A 17,500-nucleotide genomic window follows, 5' to 3' on the forward strand; every position below is an offset into this window, starting at 1 on the left:
ATTATCCCTTATTTCAAGCCTTCCCCTTCTTTCGCCAATCTCTCTATTCTCCAACGTCATCTATCTTTTTATTCAATATCCCTCTTCAATCTCCCTTCTTTCTTTTCAATATTTCTCCTCAGTCTCCTCCAACTCCCTTTCTTTCTTTTCAATCTGTACACAGCACACACACACGTGGGCGCGCGCGCACACACACAGACACACATATATATATATATATATATATATATATATATATATATATATATATATATGTAATATATATATGTGCATGTATACGTGTGTGTGTGTGTACATGTGTGTGTGTGTGTGCTTTGTACATATTCATAATTTTTTTTTATCTAAATGACAGCTAGATGTAATAGAAAAAGAATATTTTCGTTTTTATGGACAGATAAAAACTAGTCACGGAGGGGTTTTTGTGAATGTAGTTCGCCAAATTTAAAACCAAATTTATATTACCTCTCTCTGCATTGACGGCTTTCATTTGGATTTATTTTTTCGTCCTGCTATATATTTCAGTTATCCACGTTATCTATATAAATCCCCAGCGGTATTTCATCAATATTATTAAATAACATTAATTGCTTTGCATTGGCTGCCTTATTTCATTAAATCCCCAGCTGTATTTTGTCAAAGAAATTACATTTATTTATTTCTCTTAGCTACCTTATATTATCAAATGCCCGCCTTTCTTTCCTCAAAGAATTACATTTATGTTTTCATGTGTTATATTTATCCTCGAGTATAGCATAAAAGAAAGAAAATATGAAACAAATACCCTACTTCGAGTCTATGTTTCTCGCCTATTTTTTTTTCCTTGATCTTATTGATCTTCCACCATTTATTCATTATTTCCTTTGTCGTGCAGAAACAGGGAAAAATACAATCCTGAAACCCCACCTGAATGACCTCGGCGGCAAAAGAACTCAAAATCAGGGTGTTATGAAATGTAATCATCGGGAGTGCCCCGTAATAGAGGCATTGAGAAGGATGCCACGAGAGGAGGCGGGTCTAATCACAGTCTGCCGCCTGAAGACCCCGCTCAAATGGTTGAATCCTTGAGGAGGAGGAGGAGGAGGAGGAGGAAGAGGACCTAGATCGTGTCTGGAGGAGAGGGAGATGAAAAGAAAGAAAGGGAGTTGGAGGAGACTGAGGAGAAATATTGAAAAGAAATAGAGGGAGGTTGAAAAACTAAGAGAATGGGATTGAAGAAGGAAACTTGAAAGAAAGTAAGGGAGACTGAGAAGAAAGAAGGTGAGATTGAAGAGGGATATTGAATAGAAAGAGAGATTGAAGATGGAGATTGAAAAGAATGAGAGGGAGATTGAAAAGAAGGGAGAGAAATTGCAGAGAAGGAAATAATAATTTAAATTAAAGAGATAGAGATTGGAAAGAAATGTAGGTAGATTGAAAGGAAAGAACTGGAGATTGAAGAGGGAGATTGAGAAGAAAGAGGAAGATTGAAATGAAGGAGAGAGTGATTAAAAGGAAAAGAGAGAAAATGAAAAGAAAGGGGTAATAGAAAATAAAGTTAGGGAAATTGAAAAGAAAGAGAAATTACAGAAGGAGATAGAAAAGAAAGAGAAGGAGATTGAGAAGAGAGAGAGGGAGATTGAAAATAAAAAAAGAAAATTAAAGAGGAAGAGAGACTGAAGAGGGAAATTGAGAAGAGAGAGACTTGAAAGAAAAAGAGATGGAGATTGAAGAGGGAGATTAGGAGAGAGAGAGTTGAAAGGCAAAGAAATGGAGCCTGAAGAGAGAGACTGAGAAGAGAGAGAGAGAGTTGATAGGAAAGAGATGGAGATTGAAGAGGGAGAATCAGGAGAGAGTTGAAAGAAAAGAGATGGAGATTGAAGAGGGAGATTGATAAGCGAGAGAGAGAGAAAAAGTTGAAATGAAAGAGATGGAGATTGAAGAGGGGATTTAAGAGTAGAGAGAGAGAGAGTTAAAAGGAAAGAAGCGAAGTTTGAAGAGGGAGATTGAGAAGAGAGTGAGAGTTGAAAGAAAAGAAATGGTTGTCGGTCAACGTTTGAAACAGTTCAATTTGTATCTGTGGGTTTGTGATTATTGGTTATTTTCTGGATAAAAAGTTTGATATACTGAGGCAGATTAACTTTTCTTTCTTCGTTCAGCTGGACGGCCAACTACGTTAGTGCTACAGGTGCGTGGGATTATGAAGGCCGTCCCGATTTAACGGTTGGAAAAACTTCTACTTTAGACTGGATCTTCTTTGGAACAATCCCTGCATATAATGGCCGAAGCGGTAAGGTGGTGTTTGTGAGAGCTCCTCCCCATTTCCCCTTTTAGTACAGTACAATTAGCTCAATTTTAGCTCAAACCTCAAAATTTAGAATGACAAACTGAAACTTTGGAAATATGTAGAAATGATTTGTGTTATCTTCATCCAAAAAGTCCCAAAAAATCCAGTGACGGGTTTTTGAGTTATGGCCACAAAATGGCGGCCATTTTGGAATTTTCAGTTTTTCTCATTTATTGCTCCTAAAGGGCAAAAAAATAAAATTGGTAGATGAAATGTACATTATTTTGTATTATATGGTAGTTTTAGAAGCTATTTGAATAAATTTCATCAGTACTAAATACATCAGTGGGAAATTATGGGCCTTTAAAAAAGAATTCTGTTACTCGTAGTTGACAGGAATATTCCTATTCCTGCTAATGGAAAGATAATTGGTATATCAAAATTTTTACCTAAATAGACAATCTGCAGAATCGTCTTGTCTTTCAAATGACACCAAAATGACACTTCTAGGACGCACCATTGCGGGGGTATCTTCGTTTGAATGCAAGTACTTCAATTGGTGCCGTTAGCAATTACCTAGTTCCTACCATACAATCGTCAACATTTTGCTGTTGAAGACATTCATAGATTACATGCTTATGACATTATAATTAGTCGAGGATAAATTCTAGGTCACATAACCACAATTACCATAAAAATTATGTAGTGAACAGAGCATATAACCGGTAACTACTTGCAACACAATACAATGTGGAAAAAAATTATCAAAATTAGTTTTGAACTATACAGCTGTACAGACAAAAAATAACTTCAACTTGATGAAACTCCATTTTTACGGACAAGGGATTATGCATTAATTACGCTAAAACAAAAATATGAATCATTCTTTATTATTTCTCGTAAATTATTTCCTTTTCTTTTTCTGTAAGGGTTGAGAATAGTCTTCATTTTCAGTTTCACTCTGTTCTTCTACATATCCATCTATATCTCCTTCTTTATCTTCATCAAATGAACATTGATTATTGCACCCATGCCCAGCACAATACCCACACATATGTGTACAAGGGAGTCCACTTCTACTGCACTCGCAGTTCAGTTCACAACCTTTTCTACAATTACAAGTTATAACATGAAGTAGGCTCTTTAAGCGATGTTACTGGTCTTAGTCGATCATTTTCTAACTTCCAACCCCAGTCAGTGGGGTCTAAAGTAATCCCTTGCCACTGTTGTACTTGATGGAAGGTACGATAAGAATGTTGGCGTGCTGCTGCTGATGTTGGAGGAAGTGTAGCTATATCAAATTTGGCATGTACAGGCTGTTTAGCTTTGTTCTCAAGTAATTATAGTACCTTTGTTTATCAAGACTACCTTCTGGCTTTCCTCCATACAGAACCAGAAGAAATGCTTCTCCAGCAGCAGCTATATCATCTGCAGAGGCCTGGGGGTCATTAAAAATTCGCATCTTGTGACTTAGTACAGGATCCTCCTGTAATCTTTTATAAGGAACCCTTTTACCCTTGCGATACAGAGCAGAGGTTGTATCACAACCTGTTATTGCATGCAGGAAGATCAAGCTGTCAGTCATGTCCCCCATTTTGCTCTGAATTCTTTCACTGCTGAATATTTTATCAGGATGTGCTTTGTTTGCTGGGCTCATCATTTTGATATCAGTCTGAGGTTTGGCAAGTGCAATTAAGAGGACAAGAAGATCAGTGTCCTCCCCCACAATAACTGATTCCTGTCCTGTATCTCGTAAATGAGTTGCTGTTGTTACTATCAATCTGTCAGCATCTAACTTTGCCTGATGGACATTACAGCCAGCAGCTTCCAGATGGGTAGATAGGAGTTTGATCAATTCTATCTTGTTTTTAATATTTCCTAAGAACTCCTGCTGAGACACCGGGACTTGTATGGGGCTTTCTACAGCTATAACTCTAGATGATTGTGTCCTTCCTCGACGAAAGTGTTCTTCATCTTTTGTACTGTGGGTGTCATAGCCATCAAATACTGTGTGAGCGTTCCTGTACTTCTGTTTAATGAACGATGTATACTGAGAGCATGTCTGACTGAATGTAGCAGGACGTTGCCACACAACATGATGTAAAAGGTACCCACCATCTAAAATATACACTGCTCCAGCTGGAGGAACATTTTCACAGGGTGCCAATGCCTCAATGACTGGTACAAGAGCAGATTTTTTTGCTTTTCTCATAGAAAAATCACCAAAGAGGGAAGGTGGTTGAGGTGCAAGTTCATACCCCAGATATGATGCAAGGTCAGAATCACTTCTAGCAATGCTTATTATTCGATGGAATAACTGGTTTGCATTGACAATAATCTGCGTATCATTAATCATAATTGATTTTGTTACAGAAGACAACGACCTGATGTTGTTTCTTCGCTGTAGGTGAATATCTGTGAATGCTTTTCCTTCCATTGTTTTCATTGATGCTCTTTCAACAGTATAGGCTTCATCACAATTCACTTTTTCATTGGCAACAATACCACTCGATATGGAGATTAGGATAGATGTTGGTCAGTTGTATGGGTTGTGTACAGCCAGCCAATTTTTGAAGGTATTCATGTCAGTAAGATCACGAGTCTGCCGAGATTCACGAAGGTCAATATGCTGTTCTGAAGTGGTAGCAGTAACTCCACTAACAGACTCAACAGCATCAATGATACTGGCTGTTGCGGGCATTGACTTAACCCATTTAGCGATAACTGATGGCGTTATTCCACGTCCTCGGGTGAGACCTCCAGATGTTTTGATGGAACACATGAGGACTTGCTCAATTGTCATATCGGTCCAGATCCCTGACCAGAACTTGTCAGATCTTCTAATTGTGAAATATCCCTCTGTTGCAAACTTTTCAAGCTCCTCTGGTTTCATGACTTTTTCCAGTTTATGCATTTGCTGTAGATAGACTTGAGCAGACTTTGCATAATTCAGGTGTCCTGCTCCATGCAAGTAAGGTAGCATGAGTTTTATGCTGTAGAGGTGAAGATTCCAATCACCACAACGCTCTGCCCTTATAAAGAGTTTCACAATTGTAATACACCTAAAATACTGTACCCATAGGTTTTCGGTTCTTCCACATAATTCAACTTCTGTAAACTTCATTTCAAGTTGATTCATGATGGACTTTACAGCACTTGAATTTGCTGTTACCTCCAGTGTTTCAGTGTTGTCATACAAAGACATGCAGCAGGTTTGTAAGTCTTTCTTAAGGGTTTCATTAACCGAAGATGACTCCAACAATAGTACTGCTAATGCAAGTTGAGTTAGGAAATGAGCACGAAGACTCCTGGCATAAGCATGTCCAGTCATCATATGAACAACACTGTTCTTTGCATACACTGTCCCCCAAAGTTCTTCAAGGCCACTTCCAGCCATTATGGTCCCTATAGCTCCTAAAAATGACATAAGAAGATGAAACCCTCCAAGGTGTACAGTGACATGGGAAAGAGAGCTACTGCGACCAGCAGCAAGAACCATATCACAAGCTTTAGAGTAAAGTGGTTGGTCAAAGGTTACCATGACTGTAGACTGTTCACTCTTTAGACCTTCTTCTGCAGCATTCAGGATCAAGATTAACAAATGGTACAGGTAGTACAGCTGATGTCTTGTAAGATGAACTTTTACTGTATATCTTGCTCATAAATCCACTCCAATTCGGGCATGGGAGACCTTGAAGCCATGTGCTACATATCCACAATGTGTCAAGTTGTTGGGCTAGTTTGGCACTTGCAGGTTCTTGTACAAGTGTTTCTATGTCTTCAGCAGCCAAAAGTGAATAGACCTTTGCCTTAGGCATATGGCACACAATTAATTTGCTAAGTCCCTGAGTTGCTAATGCCTCACTGTCAATTCTCTCAGCCCTGGGAATGGGCGTGTTTTCATGAACTTGATCTGCTGCTGTCACACACTTGATTCCTCCCATTAAGTGGAATGTATTATGACCATCTAAAGTTGCAACATTATAGTCAGCATTATCATATACAAATTGGATATATGACCGTGAATCTACTGCAGTTGATGGGTTCATTGTAGCTGATGCTTAATACAGCAATACTTCTCTATATGGGGCACAGAATCCTAGGTTAGCAACGATGTCAATCAGTACTCTTGATCCATACTTTCTCTGTTGATGAACACCCAGACCAGTTTGTATGGGCGAGACAAATGATCTATGACGAACAGCAGGAATGATAGCATGCTGTACACTGATTGACTTTCTTTGTATTTGATTATAATTTTTTTCGGTTTCAAGATTCCACCAATTAACATACGAAGATAATCTGGAACAAGCTCACAAATTCCAGAAATGATTTGCTCTGCTGAAGGAAATACCTCACAATTGTAAGCTTTTGAACGAATGTCATTTCGAATGATCAGAGCAGCAGTTTCTATCAGTCTTCTAGCATCTTCAGCAGGATCACTTTTTCGTGCATCATACCATTCATCCGTTAAAATCTTTCATACGTTCAGTGAAACACACCACTCCACTCTTACCTATCTTTTAAACTATTGTTATTTGATTTCCATAATGGTTCTTGAGATTCTTCTTCAAGTATTGATTACCGTAATTAATACCAGCGTTTTCATAGGTACTCATAATTGACGTTAATTCATCAATAGAATACTGGCATTCATCATTTTCTTCCAAATACTCGCACAGTTTCATAAATGCTATTGGCTTTTCCTTATCCCTGTAGTGTATCTGTTTCCTGGCTTTGCACTGCCTGGCCTCAAGAAGTATTTGAAGCATGTACGATGGTACCGTCCCTCAGCTGCGACAAGGTCAATGATATTGGACACTCGGAGAAGAACCTCTCTCCTTTAGTTATCATTTCGTTTTTCAGCACTTGTGTGAATGTTGATAACAAACTCTAGTGTTTCCACGACACTAAAATCATAAGAAGTTGTCTTCCTAATTTTCCCACATCCACAGCAATTTTCTTCTCGCAATATATACACTGGGATTTAAAATCGAACTCTTGCCTGATTTCATGGGTCGTGTGAACTTTTCTAGGTGCGGACTCCAAGCGACGTGTGTAGTCTTCTCTACATTTCACATGGACAACAACGGAGCTCTTGTTTTTCAGTAATTCTTTTACATTGTCCTCTTTTGAAGTACTACTCTCAATTATTTTATCCAAACCTCTAATGACGTGCACGGTTTCACCAAAACAGTTATTGCCAGTGGGCTCGCACAATATGCAAATTTCGATTTGTCTTCCATTTCTGTGCCTTTTCAATAGCTGAATTCGCTGTGTTTCACTCTACCTGAAAAAAATAGAAACATTAATGATCATACAGTACAAAACATTTTATAGTATGTATGTATTATATATTATACTGATTTGTCATATACGTGGAAAAAAGTACGCCTGTAGATGTAAGTATATATATTATATATATATATATATATATATATATATATATATATATATATATATATATATATATATATATATATTCAAACAAAGATACTACTATGGCAGTGGCATGTCATAGAAATGTCCTTTTGATGTCATTTAAAAGACAAGAAAATTCTGCAGATGATTTATTTAGATAATAATTTTGATATACCAATTATTTTTCCAATAGCAGGAACGGGAATATTCCTGTCAACTGCTAGTAACGGAAATTTTTAAAAATAAAGGCTTATAATTTCACACTGATGCTGTTAGTACTCAAGAAATTTATGTAAATAGCTTCTACAAGTATCATATAATAAAAACCTGATGGGTATTTCATTTACAAATTCAATATTTTACCCTTTAGGAGCAATAAATGAGAAAAATTTAACATTCCAAAATGGCCGCCATTTTGTGGCCTTAACTCAAAAACCCGTCATTGGATTTTTTGGGACTTTTTGGATGAAGATAACACAATTCACCTCTACATATTCCCAAAGTTTCAGTTTGTCATTCTAAATTTTGAGGTTAAACCCTAATTGTACTGTACTATTTGCTTTGACAGTCAGCAGCCTGGACGACTATTTTCATTCTCAAGATCTGTTTTGTGAATATTGCGAGTGTGTTGGCAACAGAGAAAAGTGTAACGATTCTGTATTTGACCCGGTGGAACAAGAATAGTTGATGTCCTTGCGAACTATTCCTGGGCAGTGGTCCTTCACAAAGTTTTCATTTTCCGCGCATTCGCACTGAAGGTTTTTGCAGACTACCACTGGCACTACGTCATAGAAACCTAAGCTTAAAAAAAGCTTGCATAGAGCCAGAACTATACAAGTCTTGGTGAATCAAGTGTGTGATACGAGTAATGACGAGGCGGCCTGTGAGGTGATTACGCAGATAAAGGAATGTGTCGACAATGGAATCCTTTTCTTTATTTATAATAAAGTTAATTTTACGCCTCTGACGATATTTTTGCTATCTGCAGTGATTTTTATGGTGAAGACGATGTATCAAAGGCTAAAGTCTTGATGTATACAAAATTCAAATACCCTAAAAAATCGAAGTTACACAGGTGAACAACTGAAAAGGCAAACGACATAAAAAAAGGATTTCATTTTTGTCGCAAAATGTTGTATCACAAACTGTACACAGGTGGCTTATTCTGTTTCGATGGAATTTACAGACGCACCTTCAATGCGTCGACGTATGAGTTCGTTGCTGATGGAGAAGGAACTCGTGTCTGCTAAGTATCTTAGGCTTTCAACAAGGATTGAGGATATGGAGAAAATTCTGGAGCAGAAGCAGGTAGTTAAGTATATGTTAGTTTAACTAGACCACTGAGCTGATTAACAACTCTCCTAGGGCTGGCCCGAAGGATTAGATATTTTTACGTGGCTAGGAACCAATTGATTACTTAGCAACGGGACCTACAGCTTATTGTGGGATCCGAACCACATCGAGAAATGCATCTCTATCACCAGAAATAAATTCCTCTGATTCCGGGCTGGCAAGAAGCGGGTAGTACCATACCCTGAGGAGGCTAGAGTAAGTCCTCGCAATGACTTACCTGCAGTGGACGATTATATACGTAATGCAAGGAACACCGAAGCAAAATTATCGATGACAAAAGTCGTGCGGGAAAACCTTGGACTAATCAAAGACAAAACATCATTGAATGGGAGAAGCAAACCCTCGGAAGGGATACGGAACGTTCTTGTGGATTTCGCCGCATCCACAGAAGAGGAGGAGGAGAAGGAAGAAGAGAGGTGGAATATACCTGGCACGAGTACAAAAAGAAAGGAAGCGCTTACTGCAGAGAAAACAAGCTTGAGAAAGAGAAAGGCAGGGCTATAAAGATAAGAGATAAGGGGGGCGTTTTTGAGCAAAGACGGCGTAAGCCTCCTATCATTGGGGAGAGTGATGAAAGCACACGTAAGGCTGCTGAGCCTTAGGGACATGTATGTACTACATATATTTGTTTCTTGGCTGCAACCTGACACTACTTCAAAGATGCTTCTCGGCCATGTTTCTCACATAGCAGGTGTCACGACGGTGGAGTGCGAACATGTTGAACAACGATTCTCTCACTATCGATCTTTCAAAGTCACTATTTAAAAAATGCCTCTAAGTAGTGTTGAGGATTTGTACAAGCCAGGAAGTTGGAGTAACGACAATCTGGTCCGTCAATGGTATTATTTTTCTTCATTTCTTTCTATTTATAAATGTATTTAAGCTTTACTTCTCTTAACGGTAGATCAGTAAGAAATTGTCATTTTGACGTAGCCGAATTAACTCATGTTTCTGATATGGTCTATCTGCAGGAGACTTGGCTCCCGGTGCAAGAATCAAACTACCTGAATAAAATAAATTCTGAATTGCATGCTATGCAGTTTCCCCAGTTGATTTACCGAATGACTTGTCAGCTGGTCGTCCTTATGGGGGAGTTGCTTTTCTATATCGAAACACCTTTGCCTCTTCTATACAGATAGTGGACACCTCAAACAACAGCCTAATTTGTATTGGCGTGTCTATATATGAAAGTTAAATAAGGATTATCAGCTGTTATCTGCCATACTCAGAAGGACAAAATGATGCAGAGTATATTTACTGCTTAGCAAAAATAGACTGTCTCGTGTCAGATCATCCAAATGGAAATGTTTTTGTAGTTGGTGATTTTAACGCTCACCCTGAATCACGCTTTGGTAACGAGATGAAAGACCTTTGCACCCATTACGATTATTGTATTGGTGATGTTGTGATGCCCTCCGACACTTACACTTGGGTGAGTGATGCACCGGGTCATACCGTGGCGACCGAGAGTAGACCCGTTGGTTAGACCACCTTGTCTGCCCTCCTACTATGAAATTCAGGGCCTCTGTAACAAGGTTTTTTGGACTTTGCTCCTTATGAAAGCATCGGATGTAGCTGAAAGTTGACATATGTATATTTTACAACCACACACAAATTTTGTCAGCATTATCAGTAACCTAAACCCGATAGTTTTAATTTTTATAGAGTAAAAATTATCTAGCCGACGCCATGGCCAATGATTACGAGCCAAGAATCGAAAAGCATTCATTGCGTAAGCAAGGTAAACACCGCTTTACGAAATGTTGCCCCGCCCATCCACTAGACAGAAACTCGTTCTTGTTCCATCGGCTCTGAAACCCATAACAGTCAAGAATGGCTAACAGGATTTAGAATTGTCCTCGTGGTTGCAAAACTGCATTTGTCTTACGACTTACAACTTTATACAGTCGAGAGAAAGCCCGTGGCCATACTTACTATAGCCTGAATAAGTAATTATTCAGTTTCTAGTTTAATTCCAATGTTTATGGTCTGATTTGTATTTAGCGTAACATGATTATAATACTTGTAATGTCATTCAGGATTTTGAACATTTCCATTAACTATTCACTATGCCACCAAGAGAGAGAGAGATTGTATGTAAACAGTCTTTATATAACTATTTTTGTTAAAATAAGATTTTTATCCAAAGTAAATACAAGCTTATATGTGCTAAAATCTCCAGCAGACCAACGGATCATCCTATATATAATTATCTTTCTTCTTCTTTAGGCTGTATGACCGTGTTGGATATAAAGACTTTATGAATGGCGGAACGATACATAGAAGTGGGTGGGGTATCTGTGCTAGCGTAGTAATACTACTGTAGTAATAGCAGTAATATACATGAATTAAACGTTTAGGCCAACTGCTGGGATCCTTGAGGATCATTTAGCACTTCTTACAACTACTCGAGAAATGAGTTTTTATAGCCAGAAGTTGAATTTTCTAATCCAACAATGCCCATGATAGCCTTCAGTGTTATCCTGAATTATAACTAGCCCAAAGGGGGTGGAGCCTCATGAAGTCATCATTCTGACGATAATTATTGGTGAAGGTTTAAAGCCAAAATACGGTACCGGTTATTTTTTTTTCAGTAAATAGGTAGATAGCCAATAAATAAAAATTGCTTGACAATGGATATAGCAGTTATCAAATCAAGCTTGTCTACTATGTTTTTGAAAATTACCAACTATTCCCTACATCTTGTCAATCTGATTGTGACCTATAAAGTAGACTGTAATTTCTTAGGATACTTATTTTGGGAGTTAGACTAATAATCGAAATGTTTTTGTATCGATTAACATATTTTGTTGGTTTGTTCATTATGACAATTATCAGTGTAGAAGTTTCAGAGTTCATAAAGGTGTACTGCTTTGCTTGTACTTACATTTTCATGTCATTGTTGCCAGAGGTCTACCTTCGTTACGTACAGCCAATCATCCATCGAGAAAGAGGGAAGAAATGCTGTCATAAGTTATGTAACGAGTGCGTTCGAAACCTTTTCTCTGAGTAAGTTGGCCCGTCTTCAAAAAAAGTAACTTTTACATTATAAATACCAAATTTATTCAACCTACGTAATGCAGAATACAGTCAAAATTTATGTGTAGATATAATGTGTATTCTGAATAAACGTTATATTTACGAAATGCATAGATAAAAAGTTATTGCGAAAATACCTTGTTACATAGGCCCTGAATCTCATAGTAGTTTATAACACACATTAACAATATGCGTGTGTTGCATTCCATTATTGGTTCAGACCATCGTCCCCTTTCATTTTCTTTGAAGGTCTCGCAACTGCCTACGTTGGTGCAAACGAATGATGGTAGTCAGACGAAGTTTTATCTCGGGGAGCTACTGGCATACAGAGATAAATCGGAAGAAGCTTTGAAAAATATCGAGTTGCCTTTGGAAGCTCTACAATGTAACACAAGACCATGTCAAAACGAAGACCATTGTAGAACCATTGAAAATTTCTTTTGGACATAATTAGTGCACTTCAGCAGTCGTCTGACTCTAAGAAGTTGAATCACTGAGGCTTCAACCATATTCCTGGTTGGAACGATTTTGTAAAGGAATTCCATCATGAAGCACGGGATGACTATTTAGCATGGAAGGAGTCTGGTAATCCAAGGGAGGGATATTTCTATGATAATATGAAATTTTCTAAACCTCAGTTCAAAGGGATATTTAGATTTTATAAAGAAAATGAGGAGGAAATTAGCTCCAATAAAATTGCTAACAAGACTTAAATAGAGTATGATGAAGTTTTGGAGAGGAATAAATAAGAAAAGAAAACCCCAAACCTTCCTTCTTACCAGACGTAATAAATAATGTGAGTGGTTATGAAAACATTGCCGAGTTATGGGAAGAACATTATTCTGAGCTGTTTAACGACCCAACTCATCCTGTCCCAGATCTAGTGGAAAATCAGTCAGCGAGATGTTAAAGGGACAAATGTTAATGAAATTTCGAATGCTTTGAATTCTCTGAACTCTTCCAGCAACCCTGGGCATGATGGGCTGACCCTTCAGCACTTAACTGAGGCTCATCCGGTACTTAGAGTTTTACGAAGACTATTCATCACTTCCTGTATCTGTCATTCATACTTACCAAGAGCTCTTATTCTGGTTATACTCTCTCCTGTGATTAAAGATAAAAACGCAGATCACAGTGACATATCTGATTATAGGCCGATTGCTCTAGCCACTGTTATCTCAAAAGTTTTGGAGTCGATTGTCTTAGAGAGATGCAATAGTACTTATTGACAAGTAACAACCAGTTCGCTTACAAATCCCATCATGGAACGGTCTCATATTATTAAACACGTAACCGAGGAGTATAATGTTCGTAAAACATCTGTATTTGCTTGTTTCATGGATATGTCTAAAGCTTCGATAAAGTGTTTCATAAGATATTATTTGAAGAACTGTCAAAAAGAAATATTCCTTGCTATATTATTAAAGTGCTAGGTGAGTAGTAGAGACAGAGAAGTTTACTTTCACCTTACCTGTTCAGTGTATATATGGATGACCCATCACATAGGTTTAGGCAAATTAAAGGAAGATGTTATTTAAATAATGTGATTTTAAACCATTTGTTTTCGCTGATAATATTGTTTTATTTGCTCCTTCAGTAGGTGGGCTAAAGCAGCTTGTAAACATTTACTATGATTTTATTCCTGACAGCCTTCTGTTGTTAAATGTCAAGAAGACCAAATGTATATTTTATTCTAAGAGTAAGATCTGTCCAAGTAATGCATGCACTTACAGATTTTGTACCAGAAATAAAGTACCTAGGATCTTGCCTTACTGCTCAAAATTCGGACGATGCCCATGTAGAATATTTGTACAGAGGTCTATGTGCGAGGGACAATATGATTTTAAAAAACTTTTCTAAATGTAGCGATGATGTAAAAAAAAAATGCTTTTTCAGAGTTTTTTTACGAGTTTTTATGGCATGTTTAGTTGTCAGAGATAAACAACGAACTATGAATAAGCTGAGGGTATGCTAAGATATCCTATGAAGGTTCATGGGCATTCCGAGGCATGCAAGTGTATCCGCTCTTTTTGTGGCTTTTTGTCAGCCATCTTTTCAAGAACTGAGACGCAAAACTATAACATGTCATTTGCAAAGGCTGAATAATTCTGAAAACTGTATTATGACGAGGTTGCCCACCTAGTTTACTTGTATAATTTAATCATTTTCAAACACTGGAAAAACCTCATTTATGGTTAGTGCATCTGGTGTGCTCTTTATGTAAGAATATGGTATTTCTTTGTTTTATCCTGATATGCTACTTATGAAGTATATGTCCTTTTAGTATGAAGAATCACTTAGTTTCATTATCCGCATCTCGTTCATATCATAATTTTTCACCTCCCTTTCATAATCATTTCTCATACTTATTTTCAATTTTATCCTTTTAGAGTTTGGAGGCTTTTTATGTATCTTTATGTGTGTGTGTTTGTCTATGGCCATTTGCGTCCGAAATATAGCTTTTGAATTTGAATATGAATTTGAATCGAAGCAGGAGATTGAGAAGAGAGAAAGAGTTGAAATGAAAGAGATGGAGATTGAAGAAGGAGATTGAGAAGAGAGAGAGAATTGACAGGAAAGAGATGGAGATTGAAGAGGGAGATTGAAAAGAGAGGAAGTGTTGAATGAAAGAGATGGAGATTGAAGAGGGAGATTAAAAATAGATGGAAAATTAAGAGATATATTGAAAAGAGAGGGAGAATGCAGAGGAAGATTTAAATGATAAAGAGAGATTGAAAGAAAAGAGAGAGAGATTGAAGATGAAGATTAAAGAGAAAAAGAAGGAGATTTAAGGGTGGGGGGGGGGAGATTGAAGAGAAAGATATTAAGCTTGAAGCTGGAGTTTGGAAGGAAATAGCGCAAAATTTAAGAGGGAAACAGAAAACACAACGAGATTGAAGAGGCAAATTGAAAGGAAAGAGAGGGAGATTAAAAAGTAAGGGAAGGAGCTTGAAGAGTGATGATTGGGAGGTTTGAACCGGCTGTTGTGGAAGAATGAAAGGGAGAACGAGAGGGGAATGGAAAAATGAGGATGGGAAGATTGATGAAGCAGAGAGAAACTGATAAAGTTTGGTGGGATTCTTGCAGAAGGGGGACGAGAAAGAGAGGGAAAATAAAAAGTCAAGAAGGGGAGATTAAGGAGGTGGAAAAAGGAAATTGTTTAAGTGTGAGCGATGAAAGTGAGAGAGGCGGACAGAAAAGAAAGAGAAAGGGAGTTGGAGGAGTCAGGATGATTGTGAAAAGAGGTCAGGAAGAAAGAGAGGAAGATTGAAATGCGAAGACATGGAGATTGAAATGAGAAGAAGGGGAGATTAATGAGGTAGAGTGAAACTGAGGAAGTCTGAGTAGATGATTGGACAGAAGGGCAGGGAGAAAGAGAGGGAGAATGAAAAGAAAGTGAGGGGTATTTAAGAGGAAGGAAGGGATATTGAAAATAGATGAAGGAGTGAATGTGAAGTGGATGAGAGAGAGAGAGAGAGAGAAGAGGAGAGAGAGAGAGAGAGAGAGAGACTGAAAAGAAAGAGAAGAAGATTGGAAAGTGAAGATAGAGAGACTGGGGAGGTAAGAAAGGGAGAGACTGGGTAAGTGGAGGGTAAACGAATCTTAAGAGGGGTAGGGGGCGAAGATTGTAAAGTGAATGAGGGGATTAGGTACAGAATACAGGGAAATCCAGGGAGGAGGAGATTGCTATTATGGAAGGAGAAGAGGCTGACTGAATTGGAAAGGAGAATTTGTAGAAAGGAAACTGGAAAACTAGAAAATGAGGACAAGAAAATTTGAAAAAAAGAGGGAGATTGTGAAAGGTAGCAAGGGAGATTGTAAAAGAAAACAAGATGATTGAGTACTGAGAAGGCTAAGGAAACTGAGAAAGTAGGAAAGTTGACTGGGATAGGAGGAAAGGTGTCAGTGGTGTCAAGAAAGGGAGATTGTAAGCAGAACGTGTGGAGATTTAGGAAGAAAGTTGGGGGAGATTAGGGAGGTAGACAGGAAATGGACGGACAATGCAAGGAGAGAGATTGATTTATGGAATGAGAGGGAGATTTTGTTAAGGAGAAGAGACAAGTAGACATTGCTGCGTCAGGCGAGTTGATTCTGTAGAGAGCTTTCTCTATTTTTTTCATGATGGCTTTCTTTTAGTTAATACAGCTGACGTTTAACGCGCCTATGTTAGTCATCATCTGGTAAGAATAATATAAAATCAGGGTTTAAGTCATTCAAGTGTAATTAAAACCGTTAAATATGGAGAATAATGTCCATTTAATTACACTTGAATGACTTAAATCCTGATTTTGTATTACTCCCACCCGATGATGACTAATATTGGCGCGTTACTCACCACCTGTAATAACCAAGAGAAATCTCTCTACAGAATCAAGTCGGGTGATGCAGCATTATCTTTGAACAGAACCTGTTTAAAAGAGAGTCTTCTACTAGTTATTATTATTATTATTATTATTATTATTATTATTATTATTATTATTATTATTATTATTATTATTATTTCCTACAAGGTGAACCAACTTCATATGGCACAAGCTTATAATGGTCATTGACCTGAAATTCAAACTTCCAAAGAACGTGGTGCGCATTAGAAAGAAGTAACAGAAGCTAGTCGAAAATACAGAAAGAAGAGATCACTTATTAAAAAAGAATGAATAAATAAATAAATAAATAGATAAAAAAAACTGCAAGTAAATTATCAAAATATAGTAATTCTGTTAGGGTTGCAATGAATTACATCTTCGCTTAAGCTTCTGAAGTCCCAATTGAACGACATCCTCAAAGGTCAAGAAAGTCGGCCATGGTTGCGAAAATCCCTCAAGAATTCTCAGGGACAAATTTCCAAAGAGACGGAAGAGACGCCAAGCAAGCGAAATCACGAACAAAGGACGGGGAGGACAGAAAGACGGACGGGCAGCCGGAAAATGATAAACTTTTCCAACTATCGGAAGCCTATGAAGCAGGGAATAATCTTTCCCATCTGCGTGAGGCCACCTAAAGAATGGGCCGAACTTTTGCATTGTCTCTCCGGAGGAAGTTTTTTCTCGTCATTTCAGGGCTGTAGCCGAAAAACGATGGGCGTCGTCGGTTGCAATTAGTCACGCAAAGCGGTTATCGGATGTAAACGCTTTGCTTAAGACTCATTTCCCCGGAACTTGCTTCTGACTAAGTTCGCCTCCGTGGCGGAAATATCCTTCAACTTTCCTCAGAATTCGTGATTAGGGAAAGTAGGGCAATGACGGGGAGAAACAATAGTTCTCGGTAGTATTCTATTCAACGACTGTTTTCATGAAGATCTGCGCCGTCTTTCCAGGAAGAAGATGGTGAATTTATTTTTAGTCTTATTTTTATTTTCCCCTTACGCTAGCCCTAGTTCCTTTGTTTTTCTTCACATTTTTTTTCTGCAGCAACAATAAGGAAAGA

Source organism: Macrobrachium nipponense, chromosome 1 (assembly GCF_015104395.2).
Source record: "Macrobrachium nipponense isolate FS-2020 chromosome 1, ASM1510439v2, whole genome shotgun sequence".
Lineage (NCBI taxonomy): Eukaryota > Metazoa > Arthropoda > Malacostraca > Decapoda > Palaemonidae > Macrobrachium > Macrobrachium nipponense.